The 20515-nt window shown below is 54.4% G+C and overlaps 1 protein-coding gene and 1 non-coding gene across 2 annotated transcripts in view; one reads left to right on the forward strand and one right to left on the reverse strand.

The window, feature by feature from the left end:
* The window catches only part of IL1RAPL1 (interleukin 1 receptor accessory protein like 1), a 527816-nt gene that overhangs the window by 328182 nt on the left and 179119 nt on the right, over positions 1-20515 (reverse strand). The gene's annotated exons all lie outside the window — the stretch shown is intronic.
* Positions 5112-5249, forward strand: LOC114817115. The gene has a single exon (XR_003764966.1). It is a non-coding gene; the product is annotated as a small nucleolar RNA SNORA7 (small nucleolar RNA).

The raw sequence follows: 20515 nt of genomic DNA on the forward strand, positions 1-20515 counted from the left end.
CCCCAAGTGGGAGGGGACCAACCTGATTACGGTGCATCCACCGCAGCGCTTAGAACGGTGCTTGGCACATGGTGAGCCCTTAACGGATAACAGCTCTTAGCAGAAAGCGCTCAATAACTACGCTTGAATGAATAAAGGAACAGATAGCATTATTATTATGCGTATTGTTATTATTACTCAGTGCGGGCTAACTGGGAGAAGGCCTCTCGGAGGATATCCGATTTTAGTTGGGTTTTGAAGATGGGCAGAGAAATAGCGGAGAGAGAGCTGAGAGTGTCGAGTAAGACTGTGCCGCTACAAAGAAACGGGGATGGAAAGGAAGAGGGCACGGGCCTGGGAGTCAGAGGCTCTGGGTTCTAATCCCGGCTCCGACACGTGCCTGCCGTGTGACCTCGGGTAAGTCACTTAAAGTCTCTATGCCGCAGTCCCCTCACGCGCAAAACGGGGGTTCGATATTAGTTGAGCCCCACGTGGGACCTGACGATCCTCTCTCGACCCCAGACGATAGCCGGCACATCTTAAGCGCTTAACCGATACCACAGTTGTTGTCAAGGGGGAGGGTGGGAAACGAAGGTGAAAGAGAACGAAGGCAGACTGAAAGAAAATGAGCAGCCATTTGCTTTTTGGGAGGGAGAAGGAAATCCTCGCCCATTTCTACTTAAGCTTTCCTCAGCCCACGAGCTTAGGGAGCTTTCGAGAAAAAAAAAAAATAGGCAGAAAGCGTGGGCAGTTCTTTCAAATCCTGAGAGCTCAAATGGAAAAAAACAAGTCTCTGGAATAATGTTCAAACATCTTTCCAGCTATTAAAAATTTAAGAGGTGCCAAAGTTACCAAGGTAAAGTAAAAAGGGTGATCCAACAGGAAATCAGCTTATTTTACTCTCAAGTTCAACTTCTTCAGTTTCATACAGTTGTTGAAGGGACGTCTCCTCGCCGAATCGGTTCAACGGATGAGACAGCAAGTTATTTGTGCTCTGTGATTTCTGGGAGAATAAGGGGGCCCATTTTGACTTCGGTGAAGCCGAAATAGAAACTCGAGATCGTCGCTCGAGAAATATTTTTCAAATTCCAATGAGATAGATTTTACTTCTGAAACACAGGCTGAAAGCATGTGGCAGAAAAAGTCCATTTCTTATCTGCTTGAAGGAAAATGCACTTTTTCTTTCCATTAGGTGTTTGTTTTTCCATCAATATTTTGACGCGAGTGATTCATGTAGAATGTAAAGGGAGTGACAGGAAAACCAAAAAGCAGTGTTACCTGATCCACAAACAAATCTAGCAGGGTGGAATTGTCCTTAAGTTAGAAAACGAACTTAGAGCTCTCTCTTCTACGAAAACTGCTTGCTAGCCGTTCCCGGGAAACTGAAAATGGCCAGTCACGTTTTTAATATTAACTAATTCTGCCTTGTTGGGTGTCTTTCCTTTTCCATCTTCTCACCAAATCCTACCATACAGTAAATAGCGGTCTTCAAATAAAAACCGCGCCTGAGAGTTTACAGGACAAAAACGCTCTACTTGCGAAACATCAGAAAAGCAAATATACGCTCCCCAGAGAATTTACTTTTCTTTCTCAGACACTTGGGGGAATTAGTCTTCTCATAGATATTCCTCCCCATCATCTTTTACATCAACTTTATGACTTCAGCAGCACGCGATGATCATCAGCGGTATCGAATAAGGGGCTTGCTGTGTACGGAGCCCTGTCCTAAGAATTCGGGAGGAAGAACTTAAAGAACCAGTATGGCCTAATGGATGGAGCCTGGATCTGGGAGGCAGAAGGACCTGTGTTTGAATGCTGCTGTGTGACCCTGGGCAAGTCACTTACTCAGGTCACCTTATCTATAAAACGGGGATTAAGACAGTGAGGCCCCCTCGCGGGGCAGGAAGTGCGTCTAACCCGATTCGTTGGTGTCTGCCTCCGCGCTTCGAAGGGTGCCTGGCGCACAGTGAGTGATAAACAAATAAACCAAAATAAAAAAGGTGAATGGATGGATCCCTGCCGCCCCTGAGCAGATGGCCGACAGGATCCTGAATTTGTTTCCTTCCACTTCCGCGGGTTCCCCATCCCACTGATTTCGGAAGTGTCAAGCGAATTCATTCTTCAGGGCGTTAGATTAATGACCAGGTCGGCCTCTCCCTCTCCAAGTACAAAACGCTGAGCGGAAACTACGAATTGGCACGACCTCATTCGCCGCAAGGTTTGGAAGGATGACCGGCTCGGGGCACGGCTCTTCTCATTAGACGGGAAAAAAATCGATGAGTGGTATTTATTGAGCGCTCACTACGGGCAGTCTGTCAGTCGATCGCACTCACCGAGCGCTCAGGGTGTGCCGAGCACCGTTCTAAGCGCTTGGGAGAGGACAATCGAGAACTATGACAGACACATTTCTTGCCCACGACAAGCTTACAGTCTAAAAGGGAGCGTATAGTCTAGAGTGCAGGGCGCTGTACTAAGCGACTGGGGAGAAGGCAATGCAACAGCGTTGGTAGACACGTTCCCTGCTCGCAACGAGCTCCCAGGTCTAGAGGGAGAAAGCTCCTGGAGAGCCGAGAATTTCTCCTCGGTAGAGTGCACCACTCTCAGCAGAAGCTCAATAATAACGTTGGCATTTGTTAAGCGCTTACTACGTGCAGAGCACTGTTCTAAGCGCTGGGGTAGACACAGGGTCATCAGGTTGTCCCACGTGGGGTTCAGAGTCTTAATCCCCATTTTACAGATGAGGTAACTGAGGCGCAGAGAAGTGAAGTGGCTTGCCCACAGTCACAGGGCCGGGATTCGAACCCATGACCTCTGACTCCAAAACCCGTGCTCTCTCCACTGAGCCACGCTGCTTCTCCGGGATTACTAGGGAGAGTCGATAATGATATCGCAATAAAAGATTTTATCCCGACTGTCCATTTCAGGGGCTCACAGCGGCGGGGGACGACTCGAAGACTTCAAAATGAACCACTCGATGGTACGGAGTAAACACGTACTGCGTAATAAAATACGGACAGAGCATGTCACTTTACCTCTTAGGAACGGACAAGTGACCAGACAGTTACCAGCCAACATCATACACGCTCCGTAAACTTCTCCAGTCCAGGCGTACAAAAGCACAACCAAGTATCTATACTTCTTTGGAGAAGCCGTGCGGCCCAGTGGAAAGAGCTCGGGCTTGGGAGTCAGAGGTCGCGGGTTCTCTCTGCCACTTAGCTGTGTGACTTTGGGCCAGTCACTTTGCTTCTCTGTGCCTCAGTTGCCTCATCTGTAAAATGGGGGTGAAGACTGGGAGCCCCACGTGGAAACAGCGTTCGGCACCGAGTAAGCTCTTAACAAATACCATCGCTATTATTACCACTATTATTCTAGAGAGGCAGCGCGGCTTCGTGGATAGAGCACGGGACTGGGAGTGAGAAGGACCGGGGTTCTGATCTCGTAGTCGCTACATGCCCGCTGGGTGACCTTGGCCGAGTCACCGCCCGTATGCGAGCCAAAGTTACCTCATCTGTAGATGCTCAATAAATACCAGGATTACTAGGGAGAGTCCACGATGATATTGCAATAAAAGATTTTATCCCGACTGTCAATTTCGGCAGCTCACAGCAGCGTGGGACAACTTGGAGCCTTCAAAACGAACCATTCGATGGTACTGGTACTGAGGGGATTAAGAGTGTGAGTCCCGTGTGGGACAGGGGCCGCGTCCGACACGATTAGCTTCCATCTATCCCGGCGCTTAGAGCAGCACAGAGTCAGCGCTTAACAAGTACCATAAATATTATTATTATTCGGTTCCTTTCCGCCATCAGCTGCCACTTGGGTGCGGGAAGAGGACAGAGATGGCGAGAGAAAACTGGGGATCCACTGAAATGTAACAACAACTATAAAGCCTTTGAACTGCGTGAACTACCGCAAGGCCACATAACGCATCTTAGAACTCCTCAAGACTGTGAGCTCGTTATGGGCAGGGACCGGATCTCTTTCGTGTTGAACTGTCCTCTCCCAAGCGCTTTGTACGGGGCTCTGCACACAGTAAGAGCTCAGTAAATACGCCTGAATGAATGAATGACCGCAGAGTCCACCAAACCCAGTAGATGGGCAATTCGTCACTGTACACGCAACCGGCGGAGAGTTGAGCGTTGGGCACAGAGTTGGAGCCCAGTGTCTAATGCTGTACGCACCGCGCCCAGTAAGCAAACAGAATGACCCTTTTCTCGGCCTCTCCTAGGTGTCGATTCTCCGAGTTCACCTTCAGTGGGGATTTCAAAGAATAAGCTGCTTCCTCCCCTTTCCTAAATCCTTTCGGGATTAATTGGTCTGTCATTTCGGACGATTCGTAGGCTAAAAAGGCTCCATCCTCCGCGGACGGCACTCCCCTAGTGTTTCAGGCCCTGATCTCACCACGCCTTCTTTCCTTAAAACTGCCCCCCCCCCCACCCCCATTTCGTTGGCTACCCAAATCTCTCCCCGATCCTTTCCCTCACCAAACTTCTCTCCAACTCAACTCTTCCAGGGATTCACGACCACGTCCACACTCCTCTGGGCGACGGGTCGGCGGCGAGATAGACGAGACGCAGGGACGGTGGGAAGGTTGGCACTAGAGGACTGAAGTGGAGGAGTGAAGAGGAGAGTTGCAAGGTGACGGAGGAAGGGGCAAGGTGATGGTGAGGGGTTTTTGACTGACCCGGAGGTCGATGGGTGACCACCGGAGGAGTTTCTTGAGGAATGGGGAACCATGATCTGAACGTCGCGGGCTGGGCTTGTGTCTGCCCAGGCTATCGTACTGTAGCTCGTGTGCTCCGAACACACGGAGCGCTCGATAAATACCAGTGATTGAGTGATTGATTGATTGATTCATTCATTCAATAGTATTTATTGAGTGCTTACTATGTGGAGAGCACGGTAGTAAGCGCTTGGAAAGGACAAGTCGGCAACAGACAGAGACAGTCCCTGCCCACTGACAGGTTTACAGTCTAATCGGGGGAGACAGACAAAAACAATAGCAATAAATAGAATCAAGGTGATGTACATCTCATTAAAACAAGAGCAAATAAACAGAATCAAGAATTTGAGGCGCTGTGGTTCTGGACCGTGCTCTCTTACTTGGGTCAGTCGGCGCTTACTGTGCGCAGCCCCTCTCAGGGTCGCATCTGGAGAGTTTCCAGTCCTCCGCCAGCCTCGGTTACGAGAGGGAGAGTCAAGCGGAGGCCTACCCGTTCCATTCCGAGCTTGGCCAGTGGCTAGCGAGCGGAAGGCCGTCCGCTACGAGTCAAAACTCACCGGTGCCGGGCGGCAGCGGCACGGGAGAGTGGAGGGCGGGGACTCGAGTGGACGGCGCGGAAGGAGGTAAACCACTTCCCGATTTTTCCCAAGAAAACCCACTGGATCCCACTACCCGAACGACTGCAGAGGGATGCTACGGGTCGGAAACGACTCGACGGCATAAGACGGGACTGTGTGCACAGCCTAGGCAGCCAGGCGGCGTGGCCTTGTGGATAGACCCCGGGCCCGAGAGTCAGGGGACTTGAGTGCTAATCCAGGATCAGCCAATTGTTTGTTGTGAGACCTTGGAAAAGTCACTTGACTTGTCTCCGTCGCGTTTCCTCAAGCGTAAAATGGGGATACCTGTTCTCTCTTCTCCTTGGACCGTGAGACCCATGAGGAACTGGGACTGCGTCCAACCTGAACAACTCCTATCTACCTCAGGGTTTAGAACAGTGTTCGACACACAGTAGGCACGCGAGCAATATCGTTAAAAAGAAAATGACGGACACGGCCGTCCCCAGATCGGGGGAGCCCTGCGGTGCGAGGGTCAGCCCGACCGTCAAGGAGGGCAGCTGCGGCGGTGAAGCGCGCCCCGGATCCAGGGAAATTATATTTAACCCACAGGCACCACGGGGGTCGATTTTTTTAATCGACTTGGAATTCCCACCGATGACTTAACTCTTGACTTATCAGGATCGGGTCGATTTCAGCCCGTGAGAAGCTGAGCTGGTCCTTTCACTTCTCCATACATTCAATATTCCAACCCGCTCGGGCGAGGCAGGAAAACCTTCACTGTGATGAGAGATTTCTCTCTTTATCTTCTAACTGCTGACTCACCTCCACACGAATCTCTTAGGAAGATACTGGGAAGCAGAGCCGTGGCTTCCCCTGGGAAAGCCCCGCCGATGTCGGTTTCCCCCCAGCGGAAAGAGAAATGAGGATTTTTAAGCAGCAGGGCCTAGTGGATAGAGACCGGGCTTCAGAATCACAAGTACGTGGATCCTAATCCTTCCTCCTCCACTCGTCTGCTGTGGGGCCTTCACTTCACTTCTCCGTGCTTCAGTAACCTCATCGGGAAAATGGGAATTGAGACTGTGAGTCTCACGTGGGACGTGGATTGCGCTGAATCCGACCGGCCTGTATCTAACCCAGCACTTAGCCCGGGGCTTGGCACCTAATCAGAACTTCACAGATACTGTAGGAAAAAAATCAGAATAATGTTGGTATTTGTTAAGCGCTTACTATGTGCAGAGCACCGTTGTAAGCGCCGGGGTAGACGCGGGGGAATCCGGTCGTCCCACGCGAGGCTCACAGTTAATCGCCATTTCACAGATGAGGTAACTGAGGCACAGAGAGGTGAAGTGACTCGCCCACGGTCCCTCAGCTGACAAGCGGCAGAGCCGGGAGTCGAACTCATGACCTCTGACTCCGAAGCCCGGGCTCTTTCCACCGAGCCACGCTGCAGAAGATGGCACAGATGACCCACCTTTCCCCCACGGAACCTCTTCCTGCGGCCACCTGGGTTGGCTCAGAGGACCGTAAGCTCGTTGTGGGCAGGGAACGTCATCCCGATGAGACCGTGAGCCCGTCAAAGGGCAGGGACCGTCTCTATCTGTTACCGATTTAGACATTCCAAGCGCTTAGTACAGTGCTCTGCACGGAGTAAGCGCTCAATAAATACTACTGAATGAATGAATGAATGAATGTGTCGCTGTACTGCGATGGTGCAGTCTCCCAAGGGCTTAGTACAGAGCTCTGCTCTCAATAAGGGGTCAGTAAATACGAGTGAACGAATGGTCCCGAATCTCAATCATCCGCACGGCGGCCACGCTCAGACCGGCTCACTTCCTGTTCTGGATACACCACGGAGTAGTAATAATGACGACGATAATTACAATGATAATGATGATAATAGGGCATTTAAGCCCTTACTATGTGTCCAGCACTGTTCTAAGCGCTGGAGTAGATACAAGGCGATCAGGTTGGACACAGTCCCTGTCCCACGTGGGGCTCCCGCTCTTCACCTCCATTTTACAGGTGAGGTAACTGAGGCCCAGAGAAGCGACGAGACGACCCCAAGGTCACCCAGCGGACAAGCGGCGGGGTCGACATCAGAACCCAGGGCCTTCTGACTCCCAGGCCCGGCCTCTACCCAGTAGGCCACTGTGGAGGAGAGGGTCAGTCGGTCAGTCGTATCTGTTGAGCGCGTACTATGTGCAGAGCACTGTACTAAGCGCTTGGGAGAGTACAGTACAACGATAAACAGACAAACCCAATTTGCTTGTATCCACCACTGTGCCCGGCACATAGGAAGCGCTTAACAATATCGTGGCTCAGTGGAAAGAGCCCGGGCTTTGGAGTCGGAGGTCATGGGTTCGAATCCCGGCTCTGCCACTTGTCCGCTGTGGGACTGTGGGCAAGTCACTTCTCGGTGCCTCGGTTCCCTCGTCTGTAAAAGGGGGATTAAGACCGCGAGCCCCACGTGGGACAACCTGATTCCCCTGTGTCTCCCCCGGCGCTTAGAACAGTGCTCTGCCCATAGGCAGCGCTTAACAAAGACCAACATTATGATTATTATTTTTGGTATCCTTACTACAAAGTGTCTGGAGGCGGGGAGAGGGAGCTGGATTCCCGTTCCGTGTCCAGCCGATTCCTTACCCTCCAACGACCTGGAAACGGGTCCATCTCGGTCCCTCCTGGAAGCCGGCCCCGAGGGGTCAGCGCGGGCTCCAGATGGCAGTTGGAGGGAAAGCTGGGCCCGAGGCGGAGAGCCAGACCCAAGGACCTCGGAGCACCGCTTGGACTCTCGCCTCCCCAACGGATCTTAAAACAAGCGCGTCTCGCCTCGGAGAGAGCCCCGATCCCTCCGTCATTAAATCGGGCCTCCGCGGTGGAGAATCTGAGCCACGAAGCCCCCCGCAACTGCTCAAGGATGAAGACAACGATCGTAATGAGGAAAAGACGGTACTGGTTAAGCGCTTACTACGCGTCAAGCGCCGTACTAACTGTTGGGGAGGATTCGAATGAATCAGTCCTTCAAAATGTAAGCTCATAGTAATAATAACGTTGGTATTTGTTAAGCGCTTACTCTGTGCACTGCTCTAAGCGCTGGGGGAGATACAGGGGAATCGGGGCGGCCCACGCGAGGCTCACAGTTAATCCCCATTTTACAGATGAGGGAACTGAGGCCCAGAGAAGCGAAATGACCTGCCCACAGCCACAGAGCCGACAAGCGGCAGAGCCGGGAGTCGAATCCATGACCTCTGACTCCGAAACCCGGGCTCTTTCCACTGGACCACGCTGCTTCCCCAGTGGTACTCTCCCAAGCGCTCAGTACTGTCTTCTACACACGGTAACCGCTCGACAGATACGACTGACTGAATGAATGAGGTCGGAAACAGTTCCTATCCCACGGGGGGGGGGGGGGGGGGGGGGGGGGGGGGGGGGGGGGGGGGGGGGGGCTCAGAGTCTTCATCCCCATTTTACAGAGGAGGAAAGCGAGGCCCGGAGAAGCGAAGTGACTCGCCCACGGGCACACAAAAGACAAGCGACGGAGCCGGGCTTAGTCCTTCCCGGCCTCGCTTCGACTTGGAAACGCCATCCCCCGTCCGGTCGGCCGACCGGAGCCCTGTTGGTCGGAGGGGTGGGGAAACGCGTCCCAGATAAAGAGGGGCTCGCGGAGGCGGAGGAGGTCGGGGATCGTAAGGAACCACTTTCCCTCTGGATCTGCGGGCGGCGGCGGCGGCCGTGGCAGGTTCACCGCGAGGGTGCATTGGATGGTTTTCATCGTCTGCTGCGGTACGGGCCTTTGAGCGTCTGCCAAGCACTGCAGCTCGCTCAAATGCGGGCCTGAATGTTAATTGAGCCGAGGGAAATATTCACGGGACGGCTGGGCTCGGCGAGGTCACGCACGCGCGCACACACGCACAGCATCCCGCTGGCGGACACGCACGATGGACCGGGTAGGCCGGGGACGCCGGCCGGATCCTCGTCCCACCCCCGCCTGAAGATAACGATGATAATGACCACGGCATCTGTTAGGCGCTCACCGTGTGCCAAGCGCTGTTCTAAGCACTGGGGTAGAAGCGAGGCGATCGGGCGGGACGCGGTCCCCGTCCCACGCGGGGCTCACGGTCTCCGTCCCCGTTTTACGGACGAGAGAACGGAGGTGCGGAAAAGTGAAGCCGCTCGTCCGGGGTCACGGAGCGAGGCGGGAGGGAAGGGGGGACTGAAGGCCGCGTCCTCTGACTCCCAAGCCGGGGCTCTCGCGATTAATGATAACGTTGGTATTTGTTAAGCGCTTACTATGTGCAGAGCACTGTTCTAGGCGCCGGGGTAGACACAGGGGAATCAGGTCGTCCCCCGGGGGGCTCACAGTCTTAATCCCCATTTTACAGTTGAGGTCACTGAGGCCCAGAGAAGTGAAGCGACTCGCCCACGGTCACGCAGCTGACAAGCGGCAGAGCCGGGCTTCGAACCCACGACCTCCGACTCCAAAGCCCGTGCCCTCTCCGCTGAGCCACGCTGCTTCCCTAGCACCGGGATCGTCCATTCCAAACACGCATCTTCCTCGGGGGAGGCGCAGGTCGGGACGCGGGAAGAGACGGAGACGGAAGAATCGAGAGGCCTCATCCCAAGTCACTTAACTTCTCGGTGCCTCAGTTACCTCACCCGTAAAACGGGGATGAAGACCGGGAGCCCCACGTGGGACAACCTGATTCCCCTGTGTCTACCCCAGCGCTTAGAACGGTGCTCGGCACATAGTGAGCGCTTAACGAATACCGACATCATCAGTATTGAGAGCACGGAAATGGCCGCGATGCGTGAAATCAACCGACGGCGGTTTTTGAGCCTTGACTCTGTGCAGAACGCGGGGCAAAACACTTGGGAGAGTACGCGACCAGCTTCCGGTCTAGAGGGGGAGACGGGAATATACCTCCAAGAGGCCTTCCCAGACTGAGCTCCCCCCTTTTTCCCTCTGCTCCCTCTACCCCCCCTTCACCTCTCCGCAGCTAAATCTTCTCCCTCCCCCCCCCTTCCCTCTCCTCCTCCCCCTCTCCCGTCCCACCCCCTCGGCACCGTACTCGTCCGCGCGACCGTCTATATCTTCGTCACCCTATTTATTTTGTTTAATGAGATGTACCTCACCCCGATTCTATTTAGCTGCCGTCGTTTTTACGAGCTGCTCCTCCCCCCGACTCTATCCATCGCCATCGTTCTCGTCCGCCCGCCTCCCCCGATGGGACCGTGAGCCCGTCAGGGGGCCGGGCCTGTCTCTCTCTGTTGCCGACTTGTCCGTTCCGAGCGCTCAGTCCGGCGCTCTGCACGCGGTAAGCGCTCAATGAATGCTATCGAATGAACGTACGAACAGATAAATGACGGATATGGGGGAAAGCGCAGCGGGGCTGGGGGGGGGGGGGGGCGGGTAAAGGAGGGAGCGATCGTCCGTCAGATGTGAAGGGGGAGGGCGATCCAGGCCGGGGGCAGGAGGCGGGCGAGAGGTCGCGGCAAGATAAACGAGTCGGAGTGGAAGCGAGAAGGTTGGCGTTAGAGGTGTCAAGTGTGCGGGCCGGGTCGTAGTGGGAGAGCAGCGAGGTGAGCTCAGGGGAGGAAGGGGGATCGAGGGTCAAAAAAAGCCGACGGTAAGGAGTTTCTGTGCGACAGAAGTAAGGGAAACACCTTCCCGAGGGTTCTCCACACAGCAGAAACACGGAGCACTGAAAACAACAACATCTACTAAGCACCTGCTGCGTTGCTAAGCACTTGGTAAGAGAAGCGGCGTGGCTCAGTGGAAAGGGCTTCGGAGTCAGAGGTCACGGGTTCGACTCCCGGCTCTGCCGCTCGGCAGCCGGGTGACCGGGGGCGAGTCACTTCACTTCTCTGGGCCTCAGTTCCCTCATCTGTAAAATGGGGCCCCACGTGGGACGACCTGATTCCCCTGTATCTCCCCCAGCGCTTACAACAGTGCCGGGCACCTAGTAAGCGCTGGACAAATACCGACTTTATTACTGGTTCAAACACAGGGCAAAAGACCCAGACGTAATCCCCGTCCCGGCATAAAAGCAGGAAGAGCAGCTATCCATTGATGGCATTCGATTCATTCAACCGTATTTACTGAGCGCTTACTGCGTGCGGAGCACTGTACTAGGCGCTTGGAAAGCAGAAAACGGCAATAGAGAGAGACGAGCCCCGCCCACGGCGGGCTTACAGTCTAGAGGAGGGGAGACAGATATCAAAACAAGTCAACGGGCAGCAATATAAATAAATGGAATTATAGATGCATACAACTATCCATAAGTGCTGTGGGGAGGGGAGAGGGGCCGGGGGTATCTCCGCCCCCATTTTACAGAAGAGGAAACTGATGATTTTCCCTAAGTCACAGAGCAGGCAAGCACAGGAGGCAGGATTAGAATCCGGGACTTCTGACTGCCAGTCCTGTGCTCTTTCCACCACGCCAGAATGCCAATTTTCGCCTCCCTCTTTCCAAGTGCGGAAAGGGGAGGCGTTCTCATTTAATAAGAATAAGAATAATAATAATGTTGGTATTTGTTAAGCGCTTACTAAGTGGCTCTGCCACTCGGCAGCTGTGTGACTGTGGGCAAGTCACTTAACTTCTCTGCGCCTCAGTTACCTCATCTGTAAAATGGGGATTAAGACAGTGAGCCCCACGTGGGACGACCCGATTCCCCTGTGTCTCCCCCAGCGCTTAGAACAGTGCTCTGCACATAGTGAGCGCTTAACAAATACCAACATTATTATTATTATTATTATTATTACTATGTGCAGAGCACTGTTCTAAGTGCTGGGGGAGATACGGGGGAATCGGGTCGTCCCACGAGAGGCTCGCAGTCTTCATCCTCATTTTCCAGATGAGGGAACTGAGGCACAGAGACGTGACTTGCCCACTGTCACACAGCTGACAGGTGGCAGAGCGGAGATTCGAATCCATGACCTCTGACTCCCAAGCCCGGGCTCTTTCCACTGACCCACCCTGCTTCCCATTCAATTATATCGTACTCTCCCAAAAGCCGAGTACAATGCTCTGCACTAAATAAGTGCTCCATAGCGGAAAGAGCACAGGTTCGGAAGTCAGAGGGTGTGGGTTCTAATCCCGGGTGCCTCACCTGTCCGCTGTGTGACCTTGGAAAAGCCGCTTAACTTCTCTGGATCTCATTTACCTCACCTGGAAAATGAGGATGAAAACCTCGAGCCCCCCGCGGGACAACCCGATTGCCGTGTATCCACCCCAGCGCTTAGGACAGTGCCTGGTACATATTAAGTGCTCAACGAATACCATAATTATTATTATTCACAAATACCCTCAAGTGATTGATCGATTGACTTTCTACCCATTTAGAAGTTCCCAGCCGAAAGTCGACGGCACCTCCCCTGGAGGGCACGGTAAGGGCAGACATCGGGGCCCACGAAACTGCATCGGTGTCCAATTCCCACCCGTGCCCTCGTTCCCAGTGCTTAGCACAGGGCCCGGCACCCAGGCAGGGCTTCCTAAGTACCATTCACTACCGCACGACGCGCCCGCCTGGCATCGCGAACGGATCTCGCTGAGCGGACCTCCGTGGTCGGAGGGTCCCGAGGGACGGGCGGCAAGTATCGATCCGTCGACCGAGCCGTCCATCGGGGGTAGAGACTGAGCGCTTACTGGGTGCGGAGCACTGCGCTGGGCGCCCGAGAGTCGGGCTCGTCCACCGAAAGCGCGTGACCCGGCTCGGCTCCGGGTCCCTCCGCCCGTGATTCCAAGCACGATCCAGAAACTTTGCCAGCAGTCGTTGAGGCCGAACCCGGAACGCGCGGAGCGATGGCACACAGGACTGGCAATTCCTTACAATCTGCGGGTCCTGGAAAGCGCCGCTTTAGAAGTTCTCGCCCGCAGCCGTGTTTCTAACGTTCCTTGCTGAGCACCGACGCACAGAACTTTGTCAGAAAAATATCGCCACGTCACTAGAAGCGGCCCGCGTGCCTTGGTGGAAACGGCCCGGGCTTGGGAGTCAGAGGCTGCGGGTTCTGACCCTACGGCACCGATGCCTGTCTACTTGTTTCGTTTCGTCGTCGGCCTCCCCCGTTCTGGACCGTGAGCCCGTTGCTGCCGGGTAGGGATCCATCTGTTACCGAACTGTACTTTCCAAGCGCTTAGTACAGTGCTCTGCACGCAGTAAGCGCTCAATGAATATGACTGAATGAATGAATAATCCCGGCTCCGCCACTTGCCTGCTGTGGGATCTGGACATATTTTTATCACCTTATTTATTCTGTTAATGAGGTGGACATCCCCTTGATTCTATTTATTGCCGTAAGCGCGTCCAAGGGCAGGGATTGTCTCCATCTGCTGCCGAATAGTACATTCCAAGCGCTTAGTACAGCGCTCTGCGCATAGTAAGTGCTCAATAAATACTACTGAATGAATGAATGATGTTGGGCGGTGACTCTCCCCACCTCCTCACCAAAGGCACGTCTCCGCTGAGAGGCCTTCCCTGACTTGCTTTTCTCTTCTCCCACTCCCTTCTGTGGCATCCTGACACTTGGATTCGTCCCCCCGGCACTTAATAATAATAATAATAATAATAATAATAATAATGAAGGTATCCTTTAAGCGCTTACCGTGCGCCTCACTCAGCCTCTCTGGGCCTCAGTTCCCTCATCTGGAAAATGGGGATTAAAAGCGCGAGCCCCACGTGGGACAACCTGATTAACCTTTATCTACCCCAGCCCTTGGCAGATAGGAAGCGCTTAATGGAAACCATTATTATGAAGTGCTTACCACGTCCCGGGCACTGTAGTAAGCTCTCCTTCGCCGGCCCCTTTTCCGGTTGTAATAATAATAACGTCGGTATTTGTTAAGCGCTCACTATGTGCAGAGCACTGTTCTAAGCGCTGGGGTGGATACACGCGAGGCTCACGGTTAATCCCCATCTTCCAGACGCGGTAACTGAGGCCCAGAGAAGCGAGGCGACTCGCCCACGGTCACACAGCTGACGAGTGGCGGAGCCGGGAGTCGAACCCATGCCCTCTGACTCGGAAGCCCGGGCTCTTCCCGCTGAGCCGCGCTGCTTCCCTAAGAAAACACCCGAGGCCTCTCCAGACTATTTACTCTCTTCCCGACCCCGGTCCTACCAGCTGATGGTCCGGGCCCCTCTAATGCCAACCTACTCCTTCTCTGACGCCAACCGCCTGTTCTTCTAATGCCAACCTACTCCCTCTCGACTGCCGCCAACGTACCGCTCCCCTGCCGCCGAACTGCCGCTCCTCTAACGCCCACCCGCTCGCTGGGCCTCCGGCTCGTCTCTCCCGTCGCCGACCTCTCGCCCACGTCCTCCCCCGGTCCCGGAACGCCCTCCCGCTCCGTATCCGACGGGCGGTGACTCTCCCCACCTCCTCATCAAAGGCACGTCTCCGCTGAGAGGCCTTCCCTGACTCGTTTTTCTCTTCTCCCACTCCCTTCTGTGGCCTCTTGACACTCGGATTCGTCCCCCCGGGGTTTGATAATAATAATGAAGGCACCCGTTGAGCGCTTACCGCGTGCCGGGCGCCGTACCGAGCGCCGGGGTGGACGCGAGCAAAGCGGGCTCTTCCCCGCCCCGTCCTACCTGTGTACATAGCTGTAATTTATTTATATTAACGTCTCCCCCTCTAGACCGGAGGCTCGTTGTGGGCAGGGAACGCGTCCACCCGCTCTCGCGGCATCACACTCTCCCAGGTGCTTACTGCAGTGCTCCGCATCCGCTAAGTGCTCAGTAAATACCGTCGATCGATCGATCGATGAATGAGATGAGCAAAGAGCTTCAGTGGCGAATCCCATTCCCCAGCGCCTCCCGCACCACCCCAATCCCAAGAACGTTCGGCGGGCCTGTATAACAGTGCTGGTATTTGCGAAGCGTTTACTATACGCCAAGCACTGTTCTAAGCGCCGGGGTAGATACAAGGGAATTAGGTTGCCCCACGTGGGGCTCACGATCTTCACGCCCATTTTACGGATGAGGGAACTTAGGCCCAGAGAAGTGTCAGTGAAAAGAGCATGGGGTGGGGAGTCCGCGGTCACGAGTTCGAATCGCGTCTCTGACACCTGTCAGCTGTGTGACTGCGGGCAAGTCACTTCACTTCTCTGGGCCTCAGTTACCTGATCTGGAAAATGGGGATTAACTGTGAGCCTCACATGGGACGACCTGATTACCCTGTATCTCCCCCGGCGCTTAGAACAGTGCTCTGCACCTAGTAAGCGCTTAACAAATGCCGACATTATTAAGTGACTCGCCCACAGTCACCCAGCTGACAAGTGGCAGAGCCGGGGTTCGAACCCATGACCTCTGACTTCCAAGCCCGGGCTTCTTCCACCGAGCCACGCTGTGATGATGTTGTACTAACACTGTGCTAAGCACCAAGGCGGACTTAAGACAATCCGACGCTCGGCGTGGTCTGGCATTCTTGTTTCCGGGCCACCCTTTGGCTTTTCTCTTCCCAAATCGCGTGGGTTTCCCTTTCCAGGGTGGAGAGACAGACTGCCACTTGTTTTCATTTGTGTGTTTTCATACAAAATACGTTCAAACGTACTTTCGATTCCACTCTGGCCCCCTGCCACCCTGCGAAATCCTCGCCCACTGCTTGGTCTCCCTTTCTGGTGGATTTTCCGAAGCGAGTCGCTACGGACTGGACGTGACCAAATTAACCGTGTCCCACTGGAGAGCGATCCTCGGAACGTGGTGCGGTCCAATGGTAAGAGCGAGGCTCTGTGCGTCCGGATCTGATTGTTTCTTAGTCGGTCAATCATTCATTCATTCATTCATTCATTCATTCGATAGTATTTCTTGAGCGCTTACTATGTGCAGAGCACTGTACCAAGCGCTTGGGATGGACAAATGGGTAACAGATAGAGACGGTCCCTGCCCTCTGACGGGCTCGCGGTCTAATCGGGGGAGACGGACGGACGAGAACAGTGGCGATACATAGAATGGAGGGGATGAACGTCTCGTTAAAACAATAGCAATAAATAGAATCAAGGTGATGTACATCTCATTAACAAAATAAAGTGGGTAATGAAGCACTGCACTCAGCGCTTAGCACAGTTTTAAACGCTTAACAAATGCCTTACCAACTGAATTACAGGAACTATCACCTGCCCAGAGTTAATTTATGGGCAAATCAGTCCTAACCGCCCGTCTCGATAACCACCGGTCAACGCCGTTCGTAATGGTCACGTATTTGCCCATATTCATGTCCGTCTCCCCAACTCCGGACTGTAAGCTCGTTGTTGGCAGGGAATGTATATGTTCATTGTTGAAATGCAGGCTCCCAAGTGCTCACTACAGTGCTCTGCACGTAGTAAGCGCTCAATCAATACGACCGAATGGGTGACTACCACTAAGAATAATGTCGGTATTCGTTAAGCGCTTACTATGTGCAGAGCACCGTTCTGGGTACAGGGTAATCAGGTTGTCCCGTGCGAGGCTCACCGTTAATGCCCCTTTTACAGATGGGGAAGCAGCGTGGCCCAGTGGAAGGAGCCTGGGCTTCAGAGTCAGGGTCATGGGTTCGACTTCCGGCTCTGCCACTCGTCGGCTGTGTGACTGTGGGCGAGTCGCTTCACTTCTCTGGGCCTCAGTTCCCTCATCTGTAAAACGGCGATTAACTGCGAGCCTCACGCGGGACAACCTGATTACCCTGTATCTACCCCATTCTTGTTTCCGGGCCACCCTTTGGCTTTTCTCTTCCCAAATCGCGTGGGTTTCCCTTTCCAGGGTGGAGAGACAGACTGCCACTTGCTTTCATTTGCGTGTTTTCATACAGTACGCGTTCACACGTACTTTCGAACGGTGCTCTGCACATAGTAAGCGCTTTACAAATACCAACATTATCACGAGGTCGCTGAGGCCCAGAGAAGTGAAGTGACCGGCCCGCGGTCACCCGGCTGACAAGTGGCAGGGCCGGGATTCGAATCCATGACCTCTGACTCCCAAGCCCGGGCTCTTTTCCACTGAGCCACGCTGCGTCTTTGCACCACCTGGATATCGGCTTCGACTCCTTCTGCCCCTCCCTGAGCCATCTCCGCCGATTTAAATGACTGATGACTCGGGGTCCGCAATGCACTGGGCGATTTACTTCACCTTGATTTAAAAATGGGATAAAAATATCAATGGGCCGCCCAGAAAGGAAGAAAACCTGGGAAAAGGCGGACGGTTTCACCGGGGCAATCTGTTCAGTGCTGCTTCTGCCCGTCTCGGGGACCGTGGGAATAGTTTGGCCTCACTGGGTGGGGGTAATAATCGCACTGGGGGATACAACCGGGTCCTAGTCCACCGTCACTGGTAATTCTTGAGAGCTCGGGGGCGGGAAAGGCGCTTGGGAGCGTACGACCGAACAGAGAGAGCGGACACACGCGCTGCGCTTGACGTACACATGTATTAAAACTCCAGGGAGAAGCCGTGTGGCCCAGTAGAAAGAGCGGGGGCCAGTCAGTCTGTCAGGCTGACTGTATTTATTGAGCTCTTACCGTACTAAGCGTTTGGGAGAGGACGATACGACAATAAACAGACGCGTTCCCTGCCCACGCCGAGCTTAGAGTCGAGAGGGGGAGACACGCATTCATATAAACAAAGAAATCAGAAATGTGTACATAAAGGCCGTGGGAAAGCGGAAGGGCCCGGGTTCCAATTCCGCCTCCACCCCTCGTCTGCGGGGTGATCTTGGGCATGTCGCTTTACTTCTCTGGACCTTTCAGTGGTATTTGTTTGAGCGCTTACCATGTGCAGAGCACTGTACTAAGCGCTTGGAATGGACAAAAGGGCAACAGATAAGAGACAATCCCTGCCCTGTGACGGGTTTACAGCCTCATCGCTCGATCCCCTCTCAAACGCGAGGGACAGGGTTAGATGGTGAGATCTGAGGATACCCGCTCACGGTTGGGCACATCTCAGATGCGGGCACGAGGGGAAGAGAACCTGAGTCCAAAGGGGTCACAGGGCACAGGGTCGGGGCAGCTTCGTTCTCCCCGCCATCTCCGGGGGGATGAGGAAAGAATACGGGGCCGAGAGAGCCGGAGAAGGACGCGTCGTAGGGGTAGATGAGGCTTTCACGTCGTAGAAAGCGACAACTCGGGCCTCACAGGCCGAGAACACCGCGACACGAGCCACCGCCGCCCGCGGGAATGGGGGGGGGGGGGGGGTCCAGGCCGCTGTGCCGGCCAAGTAGCCCCTTCCCCCGTGCAGCTTCAGGAGCCAGAAACCGCCGGGAGGGCCGGCTAGGATCGGCCCCTTCCTCTCAGCAGACTCTTGGCCCACGCTCGGTTCCCAGGCCTTCGCGGCGCCCCCCTCCCCCTCCCGATGGCGTCTCCCCGGAGGGAGGGGGACCCCAGTTTCCTCATCCAGTAAAACGGGGATTCGGATCGGGAGCCCCCTGTGGGACAGAGACGCAGCGTGGCTCAGTGGAAAGAGCACGGGCTTTGGAGTCGAATCCCGGCTCAGCCACCTGGCAGCTGGGTGACTCCGGGCAAGTCACTTCACTTCTCGGTGCCTCAGTGACCTCGTCTGTAAAATGGGGATTAAGACCGTGAGCCCCACGGGGCGACAACCTGATTCCGCCGCGTCTCCCCCGGCGCTTAGAACGGCGCTCGGCACACAGTGAGCGCTTAACCAATACCAACATTATTACGGGGCCCGTTTCCAACCTGATTAGCCCATATCAACCCCAGCATTTAGGACAGCGTCTGGCCCGGAGCAAGCGCTGAACAAACCCCGTAACCACGAACCAGAGCGAAAAACACTTTCCCAAAGAAGCTTCGGTTGCCGGTGTCTTGGCTTCCACATCCGCTGTGGGCCGTGGGTTCGTTTCTAACCGAAAACTGTGGGGTCCCGTAGCCTTCTGCTCTAGGGGACTCATTCCGGGACGCCCACCCGCATTCCCAGTGGGATAACGGAATATCGGCCTCCCGCTGCGGATATTCTCAACCGGGGTTTTGGTTTTTTCCGTGTTTCAGCTATGCAGCGGCCTCTGCACCCTGCGGGTTTGGCCCGAAGCATTTCCCGTTTTGTCTCTCGCGAACGTTTCCCTCGTCTCCTTCTCCAGCATCCCCAAAACACAGACACACACAAACACACGCGCGTAGACACAGTCACCAGACTCCAGGGATTGAAGAACGGGCAGCGGCTGCTGCAGAAGAGGAGAACGCTTCTAAATTATTGATCTGTATTAACGTCCATCTCCCTTTCTCAATTATAAGCTCCTTGTGGGCAGGGAACGGGTCTGCCCGCTCTGTTGGACGTTCCTCTCCCAAGTGCTTAGGACGGTGCTCCGCACACAGTAAGCGCTCGTGACGGCGTGGCACGGGGACAGAGCCCGGGCCTCGGTCACGGTTTCTAATCCCGCCGCCGCCACTTGTCTGCTGGGTGACCACGGGCGAGTCTCAGTGGAAAGAGCACGGGCCTGGGAGTCAGAGGCCGTGGGTTCGAATCCCGGCTGCCCCGTTTGTCAGCTGCGTGACTGTGGGCAAATCACTTCTCTGGGCCACAGTGACCTCATCTGTAAAATGGGGAGCAAGACTGTGAGCCTCACGTGGGACAACCTGATTACCCTGTATCTACCCCAGCGCTTACAACAGTGCTCTGCACATAGTAAGCGCTTAACAAATACCAACATTATGATTTACTTCGCCGTGGCTCGGCGGCCTCCTCCGTAAAATGGGGATGTGAACTGGGAGCCCCACGTGAGACGAGGGATTGCGCCCAACCCGATTTGCTCGTATCCGCCCCGGTGCTTAGTACAGCGCGCGGCACACAGTAAGCGCTTTACAGATACCGTAATAATTATTTTCATTATTACTAAAAACACCACTGATGATGAACCCTGCCACGTGCATTCCTCCCGTCTCCCCTGCTGCTCCTGGCTTAGCGCTCCAACTTCCGGTTGCTTGTCCTCGACGTCACCCTCATCGTTATTATTATTATTATTATTATTGCCACTTCTCCCGTTCCCATTATCGCCTTGGCAATCATTCCCGTGGCCATTGTAGCTGTTCCTGTGATCGCTAATGTTATCGTTGTTGTTATTTTTGTGTTTATTCGCCATGATTACCGCCTCTTATTGTCTCTCCTTTCGCTCTAACAAACCGGCCCAGGAACGTGTAGATCCACTGGAATGGTTTTGTTTAAATACCGTTTCCGCGCTCCCGTTAATGGTTTTCCCACGTCCTCGGGTTTTGGTTTGGTTTTTTTTTTTTTTTGCCTTCCAGCCCCGGGAGGATCTGTGATCGGCTCCCCAGCTGCGGCTT

Source organism: Ornithorhynchus anatinus, chromosome 15, assembly GCF_004115215.2.
Source record: "Ornithorhynchus anatinus isolate Pmale09 chromosome 15, mOrnAna1.pri.v4, whole genome shotgun sequence".
Taxonomy (NCBI): Eukaryota; Metazoa; Chordata; class Mammalia; order Monotremata; family Ornithorhynchidae; genus Ornithorhynchus; species Ornithorhynchus anatinus.